An 18,124-nucleotide genomic window follows, 5' to 3' on the forward strand; every position below is an offset into this window, starting at 1 on the left:
ACCCATATAGCCTAGAAAAATCCCGAAAACTCACTTCTCTGTGTGTCAACACATCAGAAAGAAAGAGAAAAGGGAGAGAAGGGTTGTGGCATCAATTTGCTACCAAAGCTAGGTGACACATGACTTTCACACCTAACTTTTCCTTCTTCCTCAGCATTCCTAGCTGTATGGGTTCCCTCTCAGTTGTCCTGTACGTGTGGTCCTAAACTTTTCCCTGGACTTTCTCTCTGCTTTTAATTTTCTCTTTTCTCTTCTCATAACCCCACCTCACTTCTGCATTGTGCTTACTGAATTCCAACGTCCCAACCTTCCTCTTCTACAGAACCAACACTTTTTCTACTTTTCTCTAAGAATGGAAGATGGGGCTTCCCCTGTGAGAGAAGAGGAGCTACTCTTTGATCTGAACAAAAATGTAAGACCCCTTACATTTTGCCCCCTCCACTTAGACAGGCGTTGTGCTCTGCTCAAAGATAAGGGAAGGCAGGAAAGAGCATGAAGCAACCCTAGGAAGAACCTCCTGACTGCCCATATATAATCAGTCCTTCAGCTGCCTTCTTCTCATTCACTGAACTAGTTTTTTCTACCTGCCTCATTTCCCCACCCTTGTGAGCCACACCTTGTGAGCTATGGTCTCAAACTGATCTCTGTCCTCTACTCACTGTCCCTTTCCTTTGCTATCAGAGGAGGAAAATAGGTGGAGGTTGTTAACCTTTAAAAACCCATCAGAAAGCCAGAAAGGGATGTGCTTCCTTTGCCTGCAGCCTTTTCTTAGATGGCACCCACAAAAGAGAAGTGGTGTCCAAAGTTTTATTTGGTCTCTTAAAGAGGAAAAGAAGGGTGGGGTGGAAGGTAGCAGGAGTTCCCAAATCTGTCCACGAATTCCCATCTCCCTAACAGTAAAGGGTGTTTGGAGGGCTGCTTTGGGCTTAGCAGTTCATGCTTCAAAAAAACCCCAGCAATCTGTCTCAAAAGACATTTTTACCATGAGATGGTCTGTTTTCTGTACGTGAATTTGCTATTATAAGGAGATACGACAGTAACATCCATTGTAAGTGTGTAGTTTCCCAGTGCTGCTACAATCCCACCATACTTTCCCCATATAGAGCAGTCACTAACCTGTGGGTTAGCCTGCAAAGTGTTGTCTCCTCACTGCTCCTTCAGCGAGGCTCAGCATATATTGGGAAGGGGGTGCCAGGATGCATATTGGTGGGGCTGTGTCTATACTACTAAAGTCTCCAGACCAAATCCTGGCCATGTGCCACAGCTTGGTTCCTCTGTGTGCTGCTTAGTGCTGGCTCCCAAGAGCAAATTGTCTTGGGAGGAGCTAGCTGGGGTGCTCCGGACCATACCCAGGGAATAAGCTACTCTTGTGGGAGGGTTGGATCACCAGGAGACCCGTGCTGGAGCTCAGTCCCTGGCCTCCTTGTTTTTAGCAGTGTCTACATGCCATAAAAACTCAGTCCTGTGCAGAGTCATTTGTGTAAGAGCCATTTAGCCCAGAGGGGATCACAGACAGTGTATTCCAGACAGCCCAATATGCCACGGTCCCCAAACCATCTCCCCAGTAATGGGGACTCTGCAGAATCAAATCCCCCACTGCTTTACAATTCTGCAAACGTTTTCAGTCTGGTAATCAACACTTTTTTCACAGATTTCTCTTCAAATGCACCTCTAATGGTTCTGCACATATTTGTTTCTTCATAATTGTGGGTTTCTATAAAGCTTAATGTCCCCTCTCTAATTTTTCAGCTGAAATATGTGGAGAAGATCTGACATGGGTAGGGCTGGTAATTTTATAAACTCAGCCTCTAATTTTCACAGAGGAATCTGTGAGGTAAGCAGTGTCTATTAAAAAAAAAAAAAGAAAAGAAAAACATGAGCCTCTACTGTTCTTTTAAAAATTGTTCTGTATCTTTGTAGCTATGATACTACCATCACAAAATCCTCTTTCACAGTAATTTTAGATAGATTTTGATGTTCTTCAGATGGCCAAAGGAGGTGCTTTATCATTAATACGGACAAAAGAGCAAAAAAGTTCATCGATATTTAAATGGAATTTAATCTTGGAGTTAACTGCAGAGTTAGTTCAAAGTTTACCTTAGGTTGGATGATTCACGAATTTGTTTGGTTTTTTACTCTATGAACAACTGGTGACATGTTTACTGTTAATAATAACTAAGTACAGTCAGCCAAAAAGAGATGTTTCTTGGACAGAAAGTCTTTATGCAATGAAAGAAGGTAAATTTCCAATATATAAAGCAATTCCTTTCCTTACTTATGATTTTTCTTATTTTTCTCAAATTTCCTCTTATCAGATGCCCTAAGACATACATATCCTATTCATAATTATAAAAGCTGATTTTCTGTTGTATTTCTTCTTAAAAATACATTTTAATATAATGTCCCTCTGATGTGTACAAATATCAACAAACTCTAAAATGGTACTAAGTGATTACACATTTGCTAGGAAATCTAAAAATTGTCAAAGTGGAGACTGTATTTAAGAACCTGAACGTATTAGAGAAGCCGTGTAGTACAGACACCTCATGCATTTAGGAAGACCAGAAAAATCAAGTCGCTAGATACATCCTCCCATACAGCAGAAAGTACAGAAAAATAACTGCAAATTCTAGAGAAAACTGCAGGGTTTATAAGGCAGGTGTCAGAAATTCTGAAATATTTAGAGTATGTTAAGCTGAAGGAAGAAGTAATGGAGAGGTTATAACACATACAAGACTATCTGCAATAATACAAGAAGTGCAATACAGATAAAGATCTGATCACCTCTGATAGACCCCTAAGCAGACCAGATAGATGCTATCTAAAGAGGCATTTCTTCAGCGCTAGCAATGGCAAGAGATGGAGCAAGCCAAAAGTATACTCTGTACTAAAAAAACAGCTGAAGTGGCACTATTTCTGCAGAAAATAAGAGACCTGGAAAAATGAGGCTGTGGTGGGAATGACTGCTGTCATCTGCCTTCTGCTTAATGGATATGGTGAGAAAGGAGGGAGGAGGTTAAGGTTTAGCAGTGTTTTTATGCAAACCCACAGGGCATGCCTAACGCAGAGCATAATGAAACTTTAATATCACAGGACACCTATCCAGCAGGTGAAATCTGGGAACTATAAGTACTGTTTTTCATCCCATCAAAACTGAGCAGGTATTTTTCTAGGTGTAATACAGTGTCGAAATCTGAGGTAACCTGGTAAATTGTAAAATTTACTACAGATTCATGTGGATTTCTCGCACTTACAGCTCATACAGAAAATGGTAGCGCAGTACCTTTAATAGCATTTCAGGTGCAGATTCAGGACCATGTAAAAGAATATAAATAGTCCCTGCTTATAGGGTCTGGTTCTGAATAACCAGTCCTCCACTCCCTCTACTGTCTCACTGCTGAAAAGGGACATCTCATACTGCAAACCCATTAGAATTTTAGTAAACATTATATGAAGTTAGGAAAAATAAGTCTTTCTAACTGAATTTTATTTTCTACACAGGAATTAGGAAAAATTCCTCTGAAATTAAGGTGTGATTATTCGTCCTGTTTCGCAAACTATAAGTAAATATTAAGCAATCAGCATCTCCTTTTTGTTTCTATAAGCCTTGCATTGAGTAATGCTTAGTACTCTATTGAATCTCATCAGCAGACATGACATGATGTACTGTACGTGTCAGATGTATTTAATTTTGCCACGCATTCTGTGGGTGGCTGAGGAACAAGCACATTCCAGGACCTTGAAAATCCTTCTTGTTCTGCAGAAAGGGAGGGTATTTTTTTTTTTTTACAAAAACTTTTTCTAGTTATCTTATAGTATTCACCCTGAAGGACAAGAAGAATTTTAAAGGCACCAGGCAGTAAATCAGCCAAATGCTCAGAAGGCAAGAAAATATACCATCTCCCCCCATTGCTTGAATGATAAGCTCAACTCATAAGATATATAGAACAGGTTAAAATTTTTTTGGAGAGTACTTGCGTTGGCACAGTAAAGAGGCACATGCACGTTCTAGTCATTACACTTTTGCTAGCAAAATACTGTATAATTCTATAGCTGAAGCTTCACATTCAGCTTAATCCGCAATACCTTTTTTTAGCTACAGAATCAGCTGCCTTGGTCACACAAGGTCAGGACTATAAGTAGCTCCAATGAACTCTGGAATGTATTTTCCAGTAACAACATCTGGCTATTGAAAACTCCACTGACAGCTGCATTGGTGCCTGCGAGAGGCTATCTTCAGGTCAAACTGCTGTAGGGCTGGCTGAGCCCTCCTTTTCACCAATGAGATTTACTTTTTCCATCCCTTTCCTTTGAATCTGGATGATATCAAGTTTTCAACCTTTCCTTGGACTCATGAAAAACACACTCATCACGTTAAGCTATGAACTGATGTAAGAATATAGTTGAGCAATAACATAATTGAGCTTGAACTGTTGAATTTAGTTGAGCTTGCAAAAAATAATTTTTGCAGGTTTTCCCTTGCAAAAATAAGTCCAATAGCCAGATCTATACTATCTTATGAATCAGGTAAAGCGGCTTGCCCTGATATCCCACCAGCAGATCCCGTAATAATGCTCCCTCCCTTGAGAATTACAACTCTTCCCTTATTTCTCCCTCTTCCAGGAGGAAACATGTTATCTCAGTGCCTTGCGAAGTGAGGTTTGGCCTCAGTATGTATGTCCCCAGAACACAAGGAGGGGCTAAGCCACATCTTCACTGAGCGTCCCATCTTCTTCCTCTGTCTAACCCACTACCATTTACTTGTGATAAGACACAGTATGTAAGGGCAAGTTGCCCTTGCTCTTCTCCCCACAACAGTCAGAGCAGAAGAGGACCAGAGTGGAGGAGTCAGGCCAGCCTCACTCCGCCACACAGCTGAAGACAGGATATGACAATAAAGTCTCCGAAGTGTCCTCAAAGAAACTGACTGCTTAATGGTTGGTTTGGTTGGTTGGTTGGGTTTTTTTTTTCTGCAAGCCCAGCTGAATTTTACTGATTTCAGCTGTACTTCAAAAGCTTCAGTCCATTTCTGTCCAACCTGGCAGAAACCACGGAGTTTTACTAAGCCCAAGCCACAAGCAATAAAGCTAATGTAAAAGGTGAGAAGCTGCATGTAAGGGTGTGCAGGTAATTAGCGCCCGTACACTCCAGCTAGTTTTAAAAAAATGGAGATGCTACTGGGAGACCAGCTGACATGTATGGAGACTCAAACTAAATCTGAAATAGTTTTTTCTCTGATGTGTTTACAATGAGAATCCTGCTCATTGGCTGGAAAGATGTCAGTTCTTTTCTAAGAAATTGATTTGCTTTGACTTTGGCAAAGTCAAGCAGGAAAGACATTTCACATCTTTCTGTTTATTTGGTTGTGTTTATTTCTAAATTTCTGTTTAATTGCTTTGAGGTAATCGTCTCATTGGAGATGATTTCCAGAGAATGCAAACCGAAGTAGTAGGTACCACAATAAAAGCTCTTTCTAACAGGAATTAGGAAAGATCATTGGAAATGTTAGTGGTTGCATTTCTAGGAGAGACTGAAACTTAGACAACTTTTTTCCAGTTGGCTTTAAGGTATGATTAAATTGTTTTGCACAGCCGAGAACTGCAGGAAGACTGCTGCTTGTGAATACTTTACTAGGAAATTGTTTTAGCTACAACATTATTTTTGAAAATATTCGTTTGCCGTTAATTCTGGAAATGCTCACGCCCAGCCCTCAGTGGGTTTTAGTGTTTGCAAAGGGCTCAATCAAACTCCTACTGAAATTAATGGAAAAATCTGAGTAGTGGAAAAGTCTCTAAATATAATCAAGTATATCCTTCTCTGCTTGCTCAGAGGACTTAACTGCCGTGATTCTTAAATGAACAACAGACAAGAAGTGCAACAGATAAAATCCTATTCTATCTGAAATCAATGACAGCTTTGTCACAAAATCAGGCTATCAGCTAAAAGGCAGAAATGACACCAACAACGTAGCCTTTACTTGCTTCCCTTTATTATTCTCTGCTTCTGTCATCCTTCCCAAAACTAATATGCATTCCAAATTAGATTTTAACTCTGAATAATAACTCACCATTAGCAAGGCCTAATTATAATCTCACTTTATATTTACTATTGATTTTGTGTAATCTTGATATACAGAGAGATAAGAATTGGATCATTTCAACCCAGTTAGATATTGTACTGTTGAAACCAGTGGGAGCAGGAGTTGGCCCTAATCCAAACCCTGTTGAAGGAAACTGGGATCTTTTCATTCATTTGGATGGGTTTCATTTCAGATTCTCGCTGAGGACCAAAGGGAAACTGTTGCTGAAGTACAGAAACTTTTTTCCCCCTTTCTGAATTAACATTAAAACCCTATCTGGGTAAAGGTTTGTTTTTTCTTTCCTTTAAACTCAACAAATTCTTTTAAAAATAGAGTTGCAGTTTAGTATTTCCAATGATAATTTCTTTCATACAAATAAAAATAGTTGTGTTGTATAAATGACCATGGGTTATTAAGGAAAGATGACTGCAAATGGAGAAAAATTTCCATTTGCAATACTGAATGTAGGCTGCATTTGTATCTGGCAAAAACATTTTGTATGTTATATTGGCTTTGAACTTATTTCCCATGGGAGTAGATGTTGCTCAAGAAAACAGGTGTTTCAGTATAATACCTGGAGGGCGTTATTTAAGCAAGTTTAATATTATTTGTTTAAGGAATCCACTCAAGGTATCTTGCACTTTGTTTTGACACAGTTCAGCAGAAGATATTTATTAGGATTTAAATAGACCGTGGTTCCTAATCGTAAATGCCCATGACTGCTACATAAATCTGTTTAGACCTGCTAACCATTTAAAACTGTACCAGGACATCATGTTTTCCAGGCTCTAGTTTTTGTGTACCCCATGTCTCAAAACTCTGAAAACAACAGCATAAACCCTTTGGTTGATCCTGTCTGGAACATCAGACTGAGGTATCTGCAGTCACGTTGGCCGGCAGCTGGCTGCTGATTCCCGAGAGCTGTGCCCACTCTGTGGAAGGTGCTCGTAATTTCGCCCTTGGGGGATCAGATTCCTCTTACCTAACTCCAACATCTCAAAGTTAGACAGAAGTCTAAGGTAATTGTTGCAATTCCCTTAGAGAAAAAAAACCAGGAGGACATTTTCAAAGGGAGATTCATCACCCTATCTTCTGGTGAAAGGAATTGCCACTTGAGCTGCCCGCCTCTCCATTGGTGACAGAGAGTGCCTCTGCACCTAGCAGGCTTTCCGCAGCCAGCTTTTACATGTTAGGGGAGTTAATCCCATGGCTGTGATTAATGATTTACGGAGCATGCCTGCACAGGTGGGTACAGACAGCCCTGAGTTCATCCTGTCCTCACTCCTGCTCAGTCAGCTAGCTCTGAGGAAAGGCAAAATGAGCTCAGGTCTGCCTGCACCTGCCTGGGTAAATCACACCCTTAGAAGAAGAGATGTAAGTGGCCAGTTGCTGCTTTCAGCTGCACCCGTGCAGATCCGCTGAGGTCATTCCTTGGAAAAAAAAAATATTCAGTAGGAAAAGATAACTGAATGATGTCAAAAAATACCCTCTTTCTGACCCTGAGTGTGAAAAGAAGAAATGGAGAAGAGAGGAGCTGTGTCCCAGGAGGTATAGTTAATAAATATGTGAGACTAGGATTTCTTTTTAAAGGCCATTAGGCTCTAATTGCTCTGAAAGAAGCCAAGTTCCATAAAACCAGCTTCTGCACAGCAGCAAGTGCTCTCCTTCCCATGCACAGACTGCTCTGCTCTGAGTGTAGAGCAGGTTCAGAGGTGTCTAGGACATGAGTTAAAATACTTATTTTTGAAACTCTCTTCAACTTCTCTGAGTGCTGGGAGTTCTATTTTTATGGTGAAAGTAAGCACAGTAACATATGAGTGCTACTTTTTAAATGGCATACTTGATGTACTTTAACAAATTAAGCATATCGAAAGTGTCTAGTAGTGAAATTTGCAAAGAAAAATACAGCAAATATTTTTTGTTTGTGCTTAAACATATGGTTTTAAAGCTGGCATGTGTGCATTTTAAAAATGTTGTGTTTTGCTCCTGAGTATAAATCTTTTCCTTTTGTCCATTGGAGATTAGGTGAAGATGAATCAATTCTGGAGGCAGATCTTTTATTATTAGGCCGTCTACCACTAGACTTTTGGGTGTCCTAATAGAGAAGATCATTCACTAGGTTAAGTAAATCTTGATAACGCTATATCTCACTACAAATTTCCCACCTACTTCTTTCAATGTTGTCACTTAATTGAATGGATAACACTAATGAGGTCTCAGATGCATGAAATATCTGTTCAATCATCTGTTGTAAAACCATTTAGGAATACAAAAGTTGATTCTAAAGTATCTGTTGATAAATACGACTTTATATTTTACTCCAAATACGCACTCTGAAAGCAATGCATTGTTGACATAAAGATATCAGTCAATAATGACAGTGCTGTGTGATACCTCCAATGGGGTCTGTGAGAAGGAGTGAAGTTCCTCCAGGAGAAATGGCCCGGTGTGTAGCTGTTACATACTGCTTGTTTTACAACAACACTCAGATGAGGCAGAAACCCTATTTTAAGCATGCAGGTAATAAGGCATAACCACCACAGTCTCTGTGACTTGAGAAAGAAGAAAGCAGATGTGGAAACATTGGCATGGAAGCACGGAGGAAGCAGTCCAAATGCAGAACCTCTCTGCCATAACTCCAGTACTCCAGGCTGACACCCAGGTCCCACTGCATCACTTTGCAGACTGCTATCAAACTTAGGACCATTGGTAGCTATGCTGTTATGAGGCACCAGCTGGCTTTGAATTGTTGTTTTATTCAACTAGAGAAGCCATTCTGAGATCTTATTGCTTTCTGGAGTCAGAATACTATTGTTGATATTTTACGTATGTACGTTTAGACAGGTAATACAACAAGGCAGTCTCAATGAACAAAAACTCCCACAATGAAAAATTACTTTAATAAAAAATGGTTTTATTTTGAACTTTTCACCTTGTTCTTTACCTACATATTTTTGGAGTGTTTAGAGCTTAGTATCACATCTATCTTTCTTTGCATGTCTACAGATTTATGTACCTGTGTCTAGGACAGACCTCACTGTAGGATGTAGGCAGAAATCAATATATGATTAATCTTGTCCAAAATGAGTTCTCTTCAGTTACTCTTTTTTTCTACTATGTCAATCTTCTTGTGTCATCATCCGACAGAGACATCAGTGCAAAAGCTAGTCCTGATTATCTAGCTTACACATCTAACTTGCTTCTAATTTTAGGTTCTTAATGAACCTATTCCATAAAAGTAGGTGCTTATAAAGTAAAAGGAAAAAAGTAGGTGCTTTCAAAGGCATTCAAAAAGAATTACTGCCCATTAAATTTTAGGTATCTAAGTTAGGCACTTACTTTTCTTCATTTACTATACAGAGAACTTTGGTGCTTACCATAATGCTTCCCTAGATCCCTAAAAATTAGGTGCCTAAGCTAGGCAGTGGCAATCCCTATTAGTGGAATTCATGTGACCTGTGCTTAAATATCTGCAATGCAAATATCTGCATTTGAACTAGTTATATTCTTAAACGTCTGATCTTTTTCAGAACTCTTCCTCAAGAAACTGGGAATTGCATGATAGGAGTGTCTATTTCTTTTCACTGATTATAACAAAGGATGATTATCTCAGAAGCAGGTATCAACAGAGTGCGGGCATTGAAATTTGGAAAGATTGATTCCACTGTTTGTAACTGTTGCCTTTATGGGAAAGACTTCAGAAAAAGATGGTCTGTCCATTAAATTAGGAATCATCCCCAATTCATGTTGAATGCAGCTTCTTGTGAGAGATGTTATGTGACAAAAAACCCCACAGCTTAAGAGGTACTAAAATATTTGAAATATGCATGCCAAATCCAGCAAACAGTTTGAGCCAAAACCTGCTGTGGGATCATGATTTCCACCTGCATTCATATCCTTGCTAGTTACAGCTGCCTTGTTAGGTTTTCTTATTTTTATTATTCACTGCATCTTTATCTTACTGTTACCTGAAAGGATCTGGTTTTTTAAAGTAAGGAAAATATCTGAGGAACTATTTAATATCTTCAGCTTCTTCAATTTTACTGGAAGATAAAGATACTCCAAGCGAATTCAGGATCTTACCAGGTAAAGTCCACACAGAGAACGAGAGGCACTTTGTGTCTTTATCATAAATCTCAACAAATACTTTTAAGATAGGAGATCCTTAGCTTCATGTGACTTCAAATTCTGTATTAACATTACTGAGTATGAAGACCATGTGAGGAGCAGATCACAACATCACGTACAGTTCCTTGTTATCATGGGCAAAGAGAACACAGAATGCCTTTCATAAACTGATCAAAGCCATTTTAAAATGGCTAGGTTTCTTCCTCCCATTACTTTTCTTGTAAGACTCACAACTTTATTTCATAGAATCATAGAATCATAGAAAGGTTTGGGTTGGAAGTGACCTTAAAGATCACTTAGTTCCAACCCTCCTGCATGGGTAGGGATACCTTCCACTAGGTCAGGTTGCTCAAAGCCCCATCCAACCTGGCTTTGAACACTTCCAGAAGGGGCATTTATTTCTTAGAATCCTTCTTTTATTTTCTACTCTGAACTGTGTTTGTTACTAATTTTTAACTATCTATCTGCTCTATTCCAACATGATATTTTAGCTTAAAATATTAAAATCTTTTGCCTTCTTATGTTTATCCCCTGAGTTTAAACAGAGACCAGCCGTTTCTTCTCTCAGCCTTCAGTTTGCCTAGTTAAGGAACCAAAGACTAGTTCCACACCGGGGGACTTAGTACAGTGAGGCCACACAAATTTTTGGTCTTTGGACGCAAGAGTGGAAATCACAATCCCAAGTAATACATTTAAATACTTTGTCCGAGGATTTGGTACAGCCCGGCGCTTATGAATGGAATTCACTCACAAGAGCCAACATGCCGACACCTAAACTAACCCCATAGGAAATGCCAGAGAGAGGAATGTGTCTGAGATTCTCGCCATGGCCTCTACCATGATATTCATATTTCTGGGTTTTTTTCTTCTTGAAATACCTGGTCTGATACTTCCTAAGAATAACAAGCTAACCTATTTTATTCGGAGATCTGAGTTCTTAGTTTAATACTAAGCCAGGGTATGCTGGAGCATTTATGCATTTAGCAGAAGATCAGACTTGAAATAGCAAATATGAATTGATGTGACTGGTAGAGCTATTCCTGAAACTGTTCACAATGGCTGTGGATTATTTTGAGATATGCTGGGGTATTGGTGTAGTCTAAAAAACCAACAAAACAAAAAATGCAAAAATTAACCAAGTTAACACCATCATTGTGCCAATAATTTAATGGTATTATGTTACTACATTTAGTTGGTTAGGAAAAAGGATTTACAATGTCTTTATTTAAAAAGTAAAACTAGGGAGAATTATCACCTGCGTAATTTTTATGTTGCAAAAGCATCAGAACACATTAAGAAAGAAAGCATACAAAAATAAAACAGACCAAAAGTGACATAAAATAAGTAATAAATAGACATTCTGTTATTAGAAATGTTTAGTTTCATACAGGCAAGGTGTTCTCAAAAAGTTCATTTGTTAATCTATTGCAACAGTAAATCTTTCGGCTTCTCTTAAATCTTTCTTTCAGTCTTTCTCAGTCACATTTGTAGGCTACACATAGGCTACTAAGACAATATATCTAGCTTTTTGCACAAAATGTAAAGGCTGTTGTCATCCCAATTTTGAAACTCCATGAAATCATAATTACAATCATAAGAGCAAATATAACCTTGTTATTAAGCAAATAACTAGTTAAAGCCTCCCTGAAATCTTCTCCACCCATCAGCGTAGGGTATATAAAGTTTTTCACATTCTTTGTCAGATTTATTTGGTTGTCGGTTCAGTTACTGATGCAATTAAAAGGCTCTATGTAAGTATTACATTTATGACAGAAAAAAACCTATTTGTGGACTTCACTCATTCATCACTGTTTTAAAGACACTTGTTGGAGTTTGGTTACATAGCAACATTCCATTCAAACAACCCCATCAGCAAATTTGCTATAGTTGCCAGAAATGTATCATTCAACAGGTGATGGTGGCAGTTAGATTGGGTGTTCTGGTGAAATAATTTTGTTTCAGTGAGCTAAACATTCATGCACATACAAATACAAAATTCAAGATCTTAAATTACTGGCAAATTAATATAACATGCCTTTAACAGTATGCTTATTAAAAAATTGTTTCATTAAAAAGAAAACATTATTTTCTCATCGCAAAGGTCCATTTTGTATTTATGAATGTCCAAGTAACGTTGGAATGGATCTGTAGAGATTGCATTTAATTGGATTAAAAAAAATGCATAGGAATGTTGTAAATAGAATCCCTCAGTAATTAGTCAAGACATCTTTATTTTTTCTTTTGTGAGGGTGCTCACAAGGCATGTGCAGGACAACCAGGGGATCAGGCCCAGCCAGCACGGGTTCATGGAAGGCAGGTCCTGCTTGACCAACCTGATCTCCTTCTATGACCAGGTGACCCGCCTAGTGGATGAGGGAAAGGCTGTGGATGTGGTCTGCCTGGACTTCAGTAAAGCCTTTGACACTGTCTCCCACAGCATTCTCCTAGAGAAGCTGGCGGCTCACGGCCTAGACAGGTGCACTCTTCGCTGGGTAAAAAACTGGCTGGACGGCCGAGCCCAGAGAGTTGTGGTGAATGGAGTTAAATCCAGTTGGCGGCCGGTCACGAGCGGTGTTCCCCAGGGCTCAGTACTGGGGCCGGTCCTGTTCAATATCTTTATCAATGATCTGGATGAGGGGATCGAGTGCTCCCTCAGTAAGTTTGCATTCGACACCAAGCTGGGCGGGAGTGTTGATCTGCTGGAGGGTAGGAAGGCTCTGCAGAGGGACCTGGACAGGCTGGATCGATGGGCTGAGGCCAACTGTATGAGGTTCAACAAGGCCAAGTGCCGGGTCCTGCACTTCAGCCACAACAACCCCACGCAACGCTACAGGCTTGGGGAAGAGTGGCTGGAAAGCTGCCCAGAGGAAAAGGACCTGGGGGTGCTGATTGACAGCCGGCTGAACATGAGCCATCAGTGTGCTCAGGTGGCCAAGAAGGCCAATGGCATCCTGGTCTGTATCAGAAATAGTGTGGCCAGCAGGAGCAGGGAGGTGATCGTGCCCCTGTACTCGGCACTGGTGAGGCCGCACCTCGAATCCTGTGTTCAGTTTTGGGCCCCTCGCTACAAGAAGGACATTGAGGTGCTGGAGTGCGTCCAGAGAAGGGCAACGAAGCTGGTGAAGGGTCTGGGGAACAAGTCTTCTGAGGAGTGGCTGAGGGAACTGGGACTATTTAGTCTGGAGGAGGCTGAGGGGAGACCTTGTCGCACTCTAGAACTACCTTGAAAGGAGGTTGTAGTGAGGTGGGGGTTGGTCTCTTCTGCCAAGTAACAAGCGACAGGACGAGAGGAAATGGCCTCAAGTTGTGCCAAGGGAGGTTTAGGCTGGACATAGGAGAAATTTCTTTACTGAAAGAGTGGTCAGGCCTTGGAACAGGCTGCCCAGGGAAGTGGTGGAGTCACCATCCCTGGAAGTATTTAAAAGACGTGTAGATGTGGCGCTTAGGGGCATGGTTTAGTGGGCATGGTGGTGTTGGGTTGACGGTTGGACTCGATGATCTTAGAGGTCTTTTCCAACCTTAATGATTCTCTGATTCTATGATTCTATCTCACATGTAGACACTTACACTTGTACACATTAAACGTCTATAAACTGGAATGATTCCTGACGTAATTAGCCAAGTCTAATCTTTTTGTTTAGTATGTCTCTAGAACCAGCAACAGCAACAGGCAGCTTCAATGGGAAATGTAGACCTTTATAGGATCAGACATAGCTAGGATGAGATGACTATTTCTCTCCCTGGACAGTCCTTCACAGTTAATGAAGATAACTGAAGATCCATGTTATTCTATACATGCTATAGGCACTGTAGATGAACAAAGGTGATGCTGATGTAAAGGCTTGTGCCTACAGATAGCAGAACTTGCCCAGAATTACCTTTAAGAATTTGGGAAGAAAAAAGCAATAATACATCCCACTAGGGGTAAGTGACAAGAACATAAAAATCAGGATTCAGATGGAAGTCACAAAAAAGTCATTATTTTGCGGTCAAACTCATGAGGTTTTGTACCTCAGATATTATCAGTATCGAGGAGGGGTGCATTGGTATTTGATTTTATGCCTGTGTCATAAATTCAAAGGTGTATGAAGCTTTTGTCAGATATTTTATTTCTTTTGTTTTCAGCTAGTCAATAAGGCACACTTACAAAAGAACCCATAATCCTAGCATAGAACTCTCTTTTGGTGTATGTTTTGCAAAGAAAAAAGAAAGACACTGGGAATTCACATTTTGAGAGCTTCCTTCTGTGTGGGCTGAACAATACAAAACAGATAGTTTCCTTTCATTACTGTGTGGGACTGTCATTTAAGGCACAATCTGAATGGGTATGGAGCAGCTGTTCTTTAGTTCTCTGGCGTTTAGAGTCTGACAGCTTAAATTCAGTAAATCAAAAGCTCCAACAAAGTTAGGAAAAGGCTTCTGTGCTTGCCACTTTTACTAGGTTTAGTGGTTCATAATACGGTATTATGCCACTGCTCAATATATAAGGAGATGTGGAGACAAAGCCTTGATTTAAGTTAATGGTTTCATGGGCTTTGGTCTGTATCTCTTAAAAAGATTAGAAGTTCTTAACCCATTATCTTTAATCCTGTCAGAATCAATCTAAGGTTAACAACGTCATACAATTTAAATAGGTTCTTATCTTCTTTTATCAAGAATAGAGAGACAATGGTAATACACAACTCTTCTGCTGGACATCAGCTGTCACTCTGGATTTTAGAGATAGTGGGAGCTGGGACAGGTCAGGAAATAAATGCTGTAGAATTAGTGAATATCTAGGATCTGCATCTCTGGACCCTTTGTCTTCTGTAGTATATAGTCTTTTAAAGTTATCCCTTTGTTTCCTCCTACAGATATGAAGCCTTTCCTACCCATTCTTTAGGTCTCATCCAAAACTGAAAGTGGAATTAGTAGAGGGACTTCTCTAGACTTTGCTGTGCCTTAGGCTAGCACCAGTCACTCCATCTTCATCCAGATACATTTGACCTCTAAAGCCTGTCACTGTTGCTCTAGCAGTAATAAATGGGAGTTATGACTATTCTATGCACACGCATACACACGCACAGGTCTTTGCTCTTTGAAGATGTGCTGGCTGTTTTGCATTCCAATTTGGTTTTGCAACTACATTGAGTAGTGTATCCAACTTTCTTTCCAATTTTCTTCACACATAACTATAATATTTAGTAGATGTGAAAGCTCTCTGGAATCCTTGCACTGGGATCCTTGTAGTGCAGCCTTCCTCCTACAGCACCTCAAAGGTATGTAGACACAAATTATGCAGACACATCCATTGCTATGAAATCCCTGCTTGCTAGAGAGTGGCTATCTGGACAATGCAGTAACGGAGGGAAAGTATACTTATGACAGAACTGTAAAAATATCTCAGGTTATCTAATTCTGAAGGTTAGATTCTTCCTGAAGAAAAAAGGATCTGAAGAGATTCAGATGCTAATTACAGCAAGCGTGACTTTTTAGATCACTGAAAGAGTTTCAAAGGTTCCTCCTTCAATACATTTGTAAGTACATGTAATATTTGTATTTACAAAACAGGAGAGGAACTTCTATCCCAATTCTCCTGCCTGTGCCGTCTTCTCCAATGCCTCTAAACTGCACTTGCCGCAGCTGTGGAGGACCATAGGTGACACTTTTTTCCCCCCAACACAGTGGGAAGCATCTCAGCTTCTTTTGTAGTAAAGTCCTATAACATTGACAGGAATCACCCAAACACAAAACATCAGAGCCAGGATGCACCATCCACACTATTCTTTCCTCTAGCAGCAGACGCAGTATTTGGGTTTAAGTTGGACTGCAAAAACCACTGATTCTAGGCACTACTTTAATGCAGCTTTGTACAGGAGTGGATGAGCAGAAAGGGAACTTTAGGACCAAAAATGTCACCCTTTGGATTAGATGAGAGCCAACTGGTCTTAAATTCTATGCATAATCTGCTGAAAACATAAAAATGGGTTTAGTTCTTGCTATATAGGTCTATTCAATAAGGTAGGTAGATGCTTATATTCACATGGGCACATAAGCATATCTGGACAGGCTTTTTAATTAATAGCTATTTAATTTGCAAAGAATGCTACCATTATTAAAGACATGTTAATACCAATGGATAAGCTAGTTAATCTCCTTTTATAAACTGCCAACATGTAGTGACATTTTCTGGTGGTTTTTTTACGAGTTTCATCACAGTGAAGTGCTGGTTCTGCTATATAATTCAATCCATTTTACTGACTCATAAAGGGTGGAGTAAAATGACAAAGTCTTTTGGTCCTTCAGTTAGAACTTTTCATAATACTGAGCGATTATACATTTATCTGTGTATTAACATCAAGTACAGCGCTGTGTGAACTCTTGGTCCATAATTACCATTGTAAAACTAACTTTAAAGTACAACAGAACCAGCCTGACATGTAAAGAGATAGAGAAATATGCTGGATCTGAGGATATACAAATAAAACTCGAGCCTATCATTAAGAAGTGTGTGTGAGGGGAACTCCAACCATCATGTCATGAAGACTGGAATCTTGGCCAGAGGTCGAGGGCTCTGTGTAGCAGGTAGTACAAAGAAGCCAAAGAGGTATTTTAAATAATGCTTGTCTGCCATAATACAGGAGTACCTGTATGAAGTGTCTTGGGGCAGAAGGAAGGGGATCATGTGTGCGTTCATGTCATGTAAGGAGGAGTCAAAGGTCTTGTGAAAGAGCTTCTCATGGGAGTCTGTACTACATGCCTAAGTCCTGAGGACTGCAAGAAACCACCAAAGTTCCTCTACACAGCTTTCCCGAGATTTAAGAAAGTGTTCTTATTTTGTGCAGGAATGAAACAGAAGAATTTCACAGTTAATAAATGAAAAATGAGAAAGCCTTGCTTCCAAAGAGGTTGGTTTTTATATTACTTAGCTTTGGAGTACTTTCCTGTCCTGCCATTTCACACATCTCTAGTAAGGACCCTTACCACCAAGCTACTACTCAGCACTTTATGACGAAACTTCTCTATCACTCCTTATGCAATTTTTAGTAGTAAACTTATGCTAGCATCTAAATATTAATTGGAGAAGAGGCACTTACTCATCTGAGGTAACTGTACTATCCATTGGACCAAAACTACTGTAATATTGTATTTGATTTTTCTCACTGGAACCAAATGGATTAACAATCTCAATTACAGCAGGGTAGGGAGGGAAAGAGGAAACAAGGAAGAAAAAACAGAAATTCAGACTTGATCCTGTCATTCCAATTTTTGGCAAGGAAAAACTGTCTTAAAAATTTCTAACTGACTTAGGAACCCAAACCTTGTATTTCAAAGAGGCAGATTTTTAAAGCCAGCTAGACAACTAAGGATTTAGATAGAGTCATCAGAGGAAGTTTTTTTAAAGCATTGAGCAGCCAGCAGAACAAAATTATTGAAATCAGTAGGATTTTGTTCTGGGAATAATGCATTGTTTAGAAATCAGCCAGAGCCAGGATGTTTAAGTTCACAGGTTTTTCATTGTCAATGTTCCGACTGATCAGCACAATATAGCAACAAGCTCCGATGACTTGTGCCCGATGATTTTCAAGGTGCAATCCTCATACCTAGGGTTATTGTTTTCCTATATCCCATTTTTTAATTATTCCAGAGAAACTGAAACAGCCTAACTGGGAAATACTGAAAGACCTATTCTGTCAGAATAGCTGTTAGCTTGGCACTAAGATACTCTTTTTGGGAGGTCAAAGTGAATTAAATACTAATGGTGAGACCAGAACCTAAGTCTTTCTAAGTGGTCAGGTAATTTAACCACTGTGCTATGGACTGAAACTGCAAAATTTTTCTGCCCTTCTCAGACTTCTTAGTCTTCTTTTTTCCTTATGCATGGGGCTTGATTTTGTGAAAAGGCCTTGTGAACTGAAGCCACCAGGTGTGATAAGT

This window comes from Calonectris borealis, chromosome 1 (genome assembly GCF_964195595.1).
Source record: "Calonectris borealis chromosome 1, bCalBor7.hap1.2, whole genome shotgun sequence".
In the NCBI taxonomy this organism is placed as follows: domain Eukaryota; kingdom Metazoa; phylum Chordata; class Aves; order Procellariiformes; family Procellariidae; genus Calonectris; species Calonectris borealis.